Source organism: Scleropages formosus, chromosome 6 (genome assembly GCF_900964775.1).
Source record: "Scleropages formosus chromosome 6, fSclFor1.1, whole genome shotgun sequence".
Taxonomy (NCBI): Eukaryota; Metazoa; Chordata; class Actinopteri; order Osteoglossiformes; family Osteoglossidae; genus Scleropages; species Scleropages formosus.
The window spans coordinates 26,515,729-26,523,558 of record NC_041811.1 but is presented as its reverse complement, the minus strand read 5'-3'; positions in this window follow the sequence as shown (position 1 = coordinate 26,523,558).

Here is a 7,830-nt window from a genome sequence, read left to right as displayed (position 1 = left end):
ATGAATAACCAAATATAAGTCTTTTTGCATGACCAAGTTTTTATAGCTTGGTTTTGAATTAAACTTCCATTCCTTTACTCATGTATGACTGCACTGGATCTCAGTTTGAGTGGCAGCTTCATATGATGTTAGAAATACACACACACACTGTCTGAACCACTTGTCCCCTATGGGGTCACGGGGAACCAGAGCCTACCCAGCAACACAGGGCATAAGGCCGGAGGGGGAGGGGACACACCCAGGACGGGACACCAGTCCATCGCAAGGCACCCCAAGCAGGACTCGAACCCCAGACCCACCGGAGAGCCGGACCCGGTCCAACCGACTGCACCACCGTGCCCTATGTTAGAAATAAAAGAATTTATTTTACTGACCCTTACCTGAAAACCTGTGCAGTTTTTACCATTCCAGTCAACATTACTCTGAGAACCGTGTTATGTATTTGTGGTTAAGGGGAAGCACAAACATACATCGGCACACGTGCGAAGAACATAAATTGATTTTATGCTGAACCCACACTCCATACATTTATTACACGCCCCCTCCCTCCCCTGACAAGGCTGTTTTAAATAGAACAGATCCTGAAGCAAGTTAAAAGAGGTCTTAAATGGTCTAATTTAGTTTCTGCCATAGCAACAAATAACTCAAATACCTTTAAATGCTGCTTCATTTAGAAAAGCATAATGTCCGGAAGCTTATTAATTGTAGAACCCTAAAGCAACACAGAGTAAATATACCCCCCGATACATTTAGCGTGGAAATGCATGAAGCTCGGCAAAGAATGTGAGATCCCTCGGCCGTTTGGCAACTGAAACATACGTTTACGAAGGACATAAATTTTGCGTTTGATTCATTGTTTTAGAAACCTCACACTTGTAACAAAAGCTCTTGGAGTTTTCTGTGTGTCTCCAGCTTTATTATGATCATGGCCTGCTTGACTCTAGAATTCATCTAAACCAGCAGAGGGTCCTCTAGGAGCATCTGTCAGCGCTTTCACTTAAAGGATTAGAGTCTCTAAGAAAGTGTGTACAGAGAATTAACTTTTAGCTTGGAAGCATTCAGGGAGGTGCTGTGTGCACTGAAGTATCTGTACCAATTTCATGCTACTGTGCTGTATTCAGTGTTGTAAAACTGCTATGCAACAAAGAGCAAAAACTGTGAAAAAACACTTGCAGTGGCATTATCAGTGTGCCATCAAATCACGGAAATCGTCAGGAATAATTATTACTGTAATATTAAGATTTAATAATGCATTAATCGTTATAATGTTTCATTTTATGTAGCTCCTCAAAATGAAGTTTTTGTCAGTAACTTTGATTTAAAAAAAAAAAAAAACGCAGATTTCCCATTCTGGACATGAACTTAATGGCAGGATTGCGATGTGGACTGAGGTCAGATATTCTGCCATAAAAAAATCAGCAAACGTTTAGAAGAAGTAATGCTCTTTAATCATGAGAGTAAATTTCAGGCAGAAAACCAAATACATCCATCATCAACAACCGCTTATCCCAAATGGGCTTGCAGCAAACTGGAGCCCAACCCGGCAACCCAGGACACAAGGCGAAGGGACACACCCAGGATGGGACGCCAGTCCTCCGCAAGGCACCCCAAGCAGGGCTCGAACCCCAGACCCAACACAGAACGGGGACCAGCCAAACCCATCACACCACCACACCCTCCTGTAAACCAAATACAACACATCATTTTAATAAACACTTTAAAATACATTAAAGTAGATTAAATACGAAACAAATATTTAAAAAGTAGAGAAGAGCAATGATTTTTGTTTAAATGCAACAGGTCTCTTTGCATCAATAGCTGAGACACTGTAGAAAAACAGATAGCACACTTACTGCCTTGGGATCTGGATAATCCAAAATTAAACACTCTTTTTATCTTGTGTGGCAAATCCATCATCAACTCACAGAGGAATTCTGGCAGGTGAGACCCCTGACCCTGCAACCCCCCCCCCCCCCCCCCCCAGCATAGTTCCACTCTTTGCCTAAAAACAGAACACCGCACCCATGGGGTCATTACGCTTTCTAGTCAGACGGCTCCTCTACGGCGTGATGTATTTCCACACCTCAGATACCCAGGGGGCCACGATCATCCCGGATAACCTCATTTACAGGGATGTTGTTGTGCATCAGTGACTTTACCCACTATACGTGCAAAATGAACTCTGCATTGACTGTAAAAAGCAGATGGCCTCTAAATACTAGACTATTGTATTTGTTTAAATATGCTTTTGATTTTCTAACATTTATACGTATTTATTTTAATATGTCTTATGTAATTCTTATCTACATATAACTATATAAATTGCATAATATTATCAAATTTGTATAACATGACTGTAGTCGTTAACTTTTTATCTGTAACCTAGGCTTTTTACCAAAATTTTTTTTCTTTTTATGGAAGTTATATAAGAGAATGATTGCATCTGAGATCCAAGTAATGCAGCACTTATTCAGAACTCATGCTCACTTGTTTATAGGTTTAAATGGCTGTTTTTAAAATACACACACACACACACACACACTTTCAGAACTGCTTGTCCCATACAGGGTCACAGGAAACCGGAGCCTACCCGGTAACACAGGGCGTAAGGCCAGAGGGAGAGGGGACACACCCAGGACGGGACACCAGTCCATCGCAAGGCACCCCAAGCGGGACTCAAACCCCAGACCCACCAGAGAGCAGGACTGTGGTTCAACCCACTGCGCCACCGCACCCCCTGCTGTTTTTAAAATAACTAAGACATTTTAAAATGTGTAAATGGAGAAGCTAATCAGCACAATTTTTGTTCAGAAGGGAAGAAAAGAAATATATTTCCATTTAGCACATTAAAGTTTTGTAAGGCTTAACTCACAGGATTGCATATTTATAACATGTAACTTATTTCAAGTTAAATCTGTAATAAGTTACAAATATTGAAACCAACAGGTCAAAAGGCGCTGCCAATTTACATAAACCTCAAGATTTTCCTCTGCAGTACAACTAATTTTCTTTCCGCTACTATTCTCTCGTAACAGAACTCATTACCGTGTAAATAAAAAAAATATAAATTTTTTTGAACGTCAAATCATGCTGGCATTCCTGGATATTGTATGATAATAAAAGAAAATGACAACAAGAGTGAAAATTACAAACATCTATTGCAGAGATGATGGACAGTTGGATTGATGTTACTGATACTTCATCCTTTAAGAGACTTGTGATACTTATAATAATATACGGAGATAATAGCGAACAACACTAACTGAAATACGAGGGTGGGTGGCCAACGGAACAGCTATGTTATGCTGAAACTAGATGTTCGACAAATGCTAAAATGATTAGTACATTGCAATGCCACGCCATGAAAATTAGACGCTCTAGCTTGAGGTCAAATATGTACAAGTGGAGCAAGCAGAAAAAAAGACAAAAACAAATTTGAGGTTATTCAAACAAGATGTCACACCTTAAGATCTATCACAATATTTCTACAGAGGACCAACCAATAACCTTGGAAAATAGAATAAGTTATCCTGACAGAAGCTGCTTGACCACTACCATCATGCAGGGTGGCAAGCAGTGCTTGCAAAACAAAGTCAAAATACCACACTGTTGTAAAAACAATAAAGCAGAGCTGCAGGCTGCAGGATGAACAAGCAGGTGGGAAACATGAAAACCAGCAGGCAATACTACATGTGACAAGTGATACACAGTCATTTACTCAATGGGCAAAGCCATGACCATCGTAGGAGCCAATGTAATTACTGCGGTGATCGCTTCCACCAAACCACCAGGATGTCCTTCTATGAGACACCCACAATTCACAGTGACTGATGAGCACTTGGGTTTCTCCATCCTGCTCGCCCCAGCGAGTGCGGAAAGGAAGCGGAGCGGGACGAGCGCTGGGATTGCTGGCAAGCGTCCAAACCGAGCCGCGCAACAAGGATCGCGATCCCGGTGTTGTGAAGTCTGTCCAAAAATAAAACGCACCAACTTTTCCTGGAAACCCAAAAGCGGTGTGTGTCATTACAGCAGTGAACACCAGGTGTGTTACAGACAGCCTCCAATTTTTCAAGGTAAATATTTCTGCTGAAGTATTACTGCATGTACCTTTGGCAAAAATAATGCTCCTGAAACGGCAGTTTTACCTTAAATCTTATAAATTCAATTTCCCATAGACAGTATTATTTCCATTCATTTCCATAGCTATGCAATTACATTTATTCTCATTTACACGTACAACTATGAGTAAAGAAACGTGCATTTCACCAGAAGGCAAACTTATAGACAGACACGTGACTGTCAAAGCACGAGCAGTTGGTCCAACATCATCACTTTTACCAGCACGGATTACACCGGTAGCTGCATGTGGAATTGATGGGGAACACAAATATACCACATTAGACGGAACCTTTGGGGTTTTGATCAAAGGGTTCCATTATTTTTTTCAGTTTTATTATTTGATTCTTTTTTTGCCATACGTTATTAGCCAAGAGAATTTTAAACTTTATTAAACAACAAAAGTTATTGTGTTGTTTTCTTTGCATTCACAAACAGCTAAGGTCCCGAAGCACAGCGCATGATAAATTAGTGCAACTACAGGCCGCAATTCACTTGAACAACAGCAGTTTCCTAACAAAATCCCAAAACGGTGAACAAACATAACCGCAAACAAGTTTCAAAGTGCCGGAGCATCTAATCTATACAGCGGCGGCAGAGAGGAATATGTTGGAAATGTGGGTGAGTTTTTAAAGTGACTCTTCGCTTCGTCCAGCACACCTCATAGCACGTCACGCACAGGTGCAAAACGGAAGCGACATACGGCAAGGTCGAAGGTGAAACGTTAAGTTGAGTGAGAGTGAGTGTGTGTGTGTGTGTGTGAGACTGCATGTACCTGCATACTCTTTCATGCAGAGCACACCTGGAGGAGAACCAAAGGTATCATTTATCCCCCGAGGTGTCATTTCCCTTCCCTTCCATGTAGCCCATTTACAAAGCTCAGGTGTTTGTAATCGGGGCAAATCCCTTCTCTCTTTGATGATCACTCTTTCAGGTGTTCTGAGCATCGAGATGACTGAGATCAAACTATAGTAAGTGATCACAGACGAAACCCTGACAGCAGCAAACGTGTGATATGATTACATTACATGCAGAATAGAGAAAACATCCTCAGACATATAGCCGTACTTTAAATTCAGTCCCCGGCTTAATGATGTGTGAATTATGGCTGAAATATATTTATGAACTTGGTGCCCTAACAATGTCTTTTTACTCTTACTTCTTTCTGAGTATTACACTTAAAACTGTTCCTTGCCAACATGCAAACCCGATGTTTTTAATGTAATCTAAATATTTTCATTGTCGTAACCTGGACTGAAGCATTTTGACTCATGGATGTTTATGATATTCAGACTGTAAGAAGAAAAGCATCACCTGAATAGTGGTAGTAGTAGCACTAATAATAATAATAATAATGATAATAATAATAGTAATACATTAGCTCACTCGGTTGTGATATTAACCATAACAATAATCAGCATTAGTTGACGGTTGTGATTGGTTGAAGTTATCTATGATATGAAGTAGAATGAAGGAAGTAGTTCTCCCATGATGCCTTTCTCAGTCCTGAAAAGTTTTTGTACTTTTCTGTAGAGATTGAAGATATTGAGAAGTACATTGCAAAATAAATAATCTCCTACGAAAAAAGATCAGGTGGATTACACTGTACTGAAGAACTTCAGATTTTTATTTTTTTTTCTCTGTGAACCTTTGCATTTGGACACAGAATTTAAGTGGAGATAAATTCTTAAAAGAGTATAAATCCATGGGTCGACTGCTGCTCATGGTATTTTTTATTTTTTTGGTTTTTTCTCGTGCTGATCAGTTTTTCTCTTATTTTGATTGTGAATTGCTTCATTATAGGAGGACTGAGGGCACTTATTAGCCTATGATCACAGATATTAATGTGATGAATAACAGTTAAGCAGCCCGATTCCTGTCAGCAAAACAAAGTGTCATTCAGCCCTTGAACAAAAGCAGACAAGAGCAAGATGAGAAACCTGATCAGAAGCCAAATGAAAACCACCTTTGACTGTCCTACATGAATGCAACTTAATAATATATTAATAAGGAAGCTGAATGAATACTGCATATATTTTGCAACCTCCACAAAAACAAATGGAAAAGAAAAAAAAAACAGACAATTGTTTCGACTGTTGGGTTACAATTTTCTCTACATATACATTCTTTGACCTTTTGAGGTCAGACCTCCAAAAAGGTTAACAGAATTGTTGATTGTAATCCTGGGACAAATGTGATGGGTTATTTTGTAATTTTTATTTTCTGAATAGTTAAGACAACAAAAAATAAATCAACTGTTGACAAGAAAGTAGTTCTGGACTGTCTGAAACTACCGGAAAGACTGATAATTTCTTAAAACTGCTCAGGACTGCAACATTTTCATATCATCATTTAAGAAATGATTGTGAATGTGTAAAGTAATGATAACTCTTTTTTTACACCAACAGGCTTGGGCTATGTGTCTATGCAAATTGCCCATTATCAGTTCATGGCCACATTTTCTATGGAACAAGAAATATGCTTATTGGTGCTTATTTTGGAATTAATATATTCCTTATATTTCTTTACTAAAGAACCTAAACAATTTAACTCGGTCCATTCTTATTTAAATAAGATACACGGTACGTGAACTTCATTAAATCAGTTCGCTCTCAAAACAAGGACCACATGGTATAGTTTTGAAGTAGATATTTTCAGCTTGTGATGAGACAGGAAATTTCCCGTGGATAGTCCAGCCACTGTTGTCCTCAAGATCTGTAGCTTTGTATTCGCACAGCTCTGCAGTGAAGTGCATATGAAACTCTTCAAGCTTGCTGGACACTGCAGGATATTTTCACAGCTGACTTGGTAGCGCATTCGAATCCGAGACAGAAACAGGCACAGTATGTGTCCCATACTGACAGCACAGTGCTGGGTGGGAAACCTGCACTACCATCTCTGCCAAACACACACACACACAGATGTACAATATATGCATATCCTTAATCATCAGTATTCTGTACATTAATGAAAAATCACACACACACACACACAAACCTAGAATATATGCATATCCTTAATCATCAGTATTCTGTATATTAATGAAATTTTTTTTCTTTAATTAGCCTAACTGAACTTTCTTAACAGACCCAAATGAGGTAACATTTTAGGTCCTTTAGATTTCAAACAAGATAGAAGTTTCAAAGCACAGTTCTTGATCTACTGATTTTAATATCTTTATAGCATTATACTTATTACTGTACATCATAACAGGTCCTGACCATAACACCTGTGGCAAAACATACCACGGAGGATGACACCATGAAATGTCATGACTTTGTGACAAAATCCAAGTGGCTGTACATGCCTTAAAATGTTTCTGATGTTCAGTCCTAGGTCTGCTTCAGTGTGATACATTTTTGCTGGGTCTGTTTTTAATTGTTTTAAAATATTTTCTTGGCAGTTTTCTGTGATGTCGAAATCTTAACGGGGATGCTCGTATGAAGACATTTCAGAGAGAGATGCTTTCTTTGATTTATGTACTGTACTGTCAAATGGCTCTGATTATATTGTGCAAAGTATATTATACTTAGAGCTGCTGCAAGTACAAATGTTAGGGCAATAGATGTGAGGGGCTGGGTGCTGTTACCAGAGTTCAAATAATTCAGTGCTGCTACCCAGGGATCTTTTCTTTCATGCTATTAACCCCTGAGGTCTGCACACTTTAATCTGAGCCTCTCTGAAAGTGGCAATTTATCTGAAAGAAACCAAAAC